At 34.8% G+C, this 3,980-nt stretch overlaps 1 long non-coding RNA gene across 1 annotated transcript; it reads right to left on the reverse strand.

The window, feature by feature from the left end:
• Positions 1 to 1,111: 1,111 nt before the first annotated feature.
• Positions 1,112 to 1,755, reverse strand: LOC106664999. The gene is made up of 3 exons (XR_001340262.2): positions 1,584 to 1,755; positions 1,269 to 1,435; positions 1,112 to 1,199 (listed from the first exon to the last, which is right to left on the reverse strand). It is a non-coding gene; the product is annotated as an uncharacterized LOC106664999 (long non-coding RNA).
• Between the last annotated feature and the right edge of the window lie 2,225 nt (positions 1,756 to 3,980).

Raw genomic sequence — 3,980 nt, forward strand, 5'->3', positions numbered from 1 at the left:
GATAACGAATGAATCTATAGGCTCTCTCGTCCGTAGACCGGGCTTTCTAGAGTGAAGTCCTGTTTCCCTGAACTACCGAAGAATTCTTCCTATTGCAGAGTGATTTACACTCAGTCTGCTGGCGACGTCCCGCTGGCTATATCCTTCCTTTCATCATACTTCTGACACTATCATACTCATTCAAATGGCTGACTGTAGCTATTCAAAAAGGTTTAAAAAATAATATCACCTGAAATCCACGAAGGAAAATTATTAATTAAAAGTGTTCTCTATAGGCGTAGCGGAAAAGAAAGGCATAAAGCTAATATTTGAGCAATTGGATTAATATAAGTATATATTATTAATATAAGTAAACAAAACATTGTTTGCTGTTTATTTTGACTACAATAGATCTTAATTACCTATACCTAATGTGATCTAGAGCGATAATTAATTTAATTTTAAAGTAAATAAATTGAGTGGTGCCTTAAATTTGTCCTTCAGTATCTTCTAACGTTAACCTCTTAAGACACTTTAATATAAAAATAGTTATAAAGATAACAAATATTAATTTGGAATTACGTCAATTCGAAGGCTTTGTACGTGTTCCTTTTATAACATATCTAAATTTGGGTTCATTTAACCTCCATGCTATAACTGGGAGGCAAAAAAGTGGCCATCCTAAATATTTTTAATTATCTCTTAGACAATTCTCCACTGATTATATTACAACAATATTTGGTCCGTTTTAATGGATTAAAGTTTAAAGTAAATAACAGTGATAAATCTCGCACCTGCGTTTAAAATTGGATCGTAGTGAATAAATTTTGAATAGTTAATCTCTTCTTTGTTAGTTTTTCTGAAAATCTTGTTTCTGGTGGTTTGATTTTTGGAGTTGTACCAAAAAAATGCGTAGGATAGTAAAATACAATTTATCCTTAAATTTCAGTCGTCAAATTCTTAGAGCTATTCTCGGGAACAAGACAAGGTAATAATGTAGGTAAGTACAACTCGAGGTAATAACAGCGTAATGAAGGAACATCCGATACACATGGCCCAAGGGATGACATTAATAGGATGTGTCAATTCAAGCTAAATTTCCGGACTGATGTAAGACTTACCAAACGGGAAGTACGGAAAGACCCCTTCGTTGAGGACGACACCAGAAGATTTTACTCTGTTGGATCGAGATAGCAAGAAGGTAGCGGGAGTGTTCGGTCCTGGAAACAAATACGGAGAACCCATGAGAAGGCTGTGCTACAAGTGTAAATTTGCATTGTAAATCATACCATTGATGTACGCAGTTCTAAGGGCGGATCCTGGTTTGTCATTGGGGGGGGGGTAAAAATTTAGAATTTGTAAGGCACAGGGTACCTAAAAACGTGCCAATCCAGAGAAAACTATACACATCGTTTTTCGGCCTAACGCAATACTTTCTCCTCCTTCAAAGGGAAAACTGAAAAAATAACTTGATTTAAAAGTTCCAAGACTTTAATTTCAAAAAGGAACATATTTTTCAAATATTTCAACTATGTTCTTCCGTCATAGTTTGCAATGTAAATGTTTTTAGTCACCAACATTAGCGAATATAAAAAATTAATCACCAACTTAGAGGTTAGCCCATCGAAAGATCGAATATGAAGATTAGAGGCAGAAATCAAAAAAGCACCAGAAGGACATGTCTAATCACAAAAATCATGGTCTGGAATGTAATTTTTTAGCATAAACATAAACGAACAAGAAAAACCCTCGTGCCAGTAAGGAGTAAGAACTTCTTTTGCGGAAACAATCCAGCGGTGCATATGTTATTATTTATTTTATAGAAAACGTAACATCATAAACATATTGCAATAAGATAAAAAATTAATCAAGTGTTTTTGTTTTTTATTAATAGTTGGGTTAAATTAAATTAGACCTAGACCACTGAAAATAGTGAAAATAAAACAATTGGTAGTTTACTACCTAATTTGAAATTTTATTTAAGTTATTTAATTAATTATTTTCTCGCGTTACTTCGTTATTATTTTTTGGTAACAATGGAAGATTTACGGGGAAAGACCTGTACTGGCTACACCACAGTTATTAATATATACACAATTTTATTAGGTTTCGTGGTGCGCTTGACCAAATAAATTCTTTTCAATTAATTAAGGTCTTGGTCGAGACAAAAAAGCCAATGTCACGAGTGGGATTCGAACCCACGACCTTCGGCTCAATTCGCCGCTGCTCTACCACTTGAGCTATCGTGACTTCCTTCCACTGGGACACCAACTCTCCATCTCAACCTACAACCGTTTGAAATTTCCTTCTTTTGCCATTTTCAAAAAATGAGGTGAAATTTCATGAAAATTGCAAAAAGGTGGAAAATTCAAACGGTTATAGGTTGAGATGGAAAGTCCGTGTCCGAGAGGATCGAAGTCACGATAGCTCAAGTGGTAGAGCAGCGTATTTATCCGAAGGTCGTGGGTTCGAATCCCGCTTGTGACACTGTCATTTTTTGTCTCAACAAAACCTTAATTAATTGAAAAGAATATACACAATTTTAAGGACTTTTGCTTTTTACCGGATTTCTTTGTTAATTTAAAAGAAATCTTGACATATTTGTAACAAAAAATTAAGAAACGCTTACGGTTTCATTGTATTATAAAAAAGAAATTAATTTAATCTTTTGAACGAAAGAAATTAGGTTTAAAAGTACTGCATTTGAGAAAAAATCCTGATTAAAAATGGGATTTTTTTCACATTATGGTAACTTTTAAAATACTGCTTGGATTTGAGCCAAACTGAGCATAAAAGTTACAGGAAGATTCCAAAAATGTGAAAATCCAATAATGAGGGGCGTAGCTAGAAGGAAGTGAAGTTAACAAACCGAGCTGGTTGTTGTGCGGGAGAAATCGCAAAAATGGTAAAAATTTTTATCTAATTTTTTACTATTGCCCCCCAGTCGATTTGGCTGAAAAACAATCCCAACCGTCCTTATAGGATTCTTTACCACCCTGCCAAATTTTATTGCAATGCGATCAAAAATATGGCCGCTAGAAAGCGCTAAATTTGTGAAAGAAATCTACTTAAAATTAAACATCAACTTACAAGTTTCTCGATACCAAATCGATCGAAGTAAAACAAAGCCAAAGCGTGACCAGTTAAATAGATTTAATTTAGGGAAGGAAAACTAAACTTGATTGAGGTATGAAAAATAAAGTTATTCTCTGCTGGGTCCCAGTACATGTAGGAGTAAAGGGAAATGAGAGACGAGTGCCCATGAAAGCAAGGGTGCTGCTATACTGTTTCTGACCACTGCTGTGGCACAGGAGTTCAAACTAACAATCAGTACCTTAGATAAAAACACAGAATGAAAATAAGAAACAGTGGAATTCACACTTTGAACACAAACACAACAACAAGTTTGGAAAAAAGCAACAGAATGGATTGCATGCAGCAAAACATCTACTAACAACACACATGCCTCGTTTCCACGCAGGTGGAAGTGTTTTGGGATGTACGATGTTACCGTACAAGAAATTCAACCTCTGAAACGAGGCCTACTAATTAAATTTCTTGATGAATTAGGTCTACCGGTGCCGCTATAGGTACAGAACGGGTGATACAGCTCTCAATGGGCGCAGTATATTACAACCTCGAATATTACATTCTACGTCTTGCATCATATTTAGAAAATAACGCTTTTCACCTTCAATGCTTTTCCCTGCTCATAAGTGTGGAATTGTTCCTTTAACACTTACACTTTCGTCGTCGAGTGTGAGTGTTTTATAAAATTAATTATACATTAATACAAAACAAATACATTAAACATGACGGTTTAACAATCTTTCTATTTTTTGTAACAAATGCGTACTCTTTTGATACCCTATTTTTCTGTAAATTCTTTCAAGATAGATGGGAAGAAGAGACCTTATCAAGTTACCCTTGGTTCTTTTCTTTGTTTTCATTCGTTGAGTATCAATTTCATTGAAAGGTCTTCACAGTTTCTATCCTCGACT

The sequence above is a fragment of the Cimex lectularius genome, unplaced genomic scaffold (genome assembly GCF_000648675.2).
Source record: "Cimex lectularius strain Harlan isolate CLEC.00 unplaced genomic scaffold, Clec_2.1 scaffold211, whole genome shotgun sequence".
In the NCBI taxonomy this organism is placed as follows: domain Eukaryota; kingdom Metazoa; phylum Arthropoda; class Insecta; order Hemiptera; family Cimicidae; genus Cimex; species Cimex lectularius.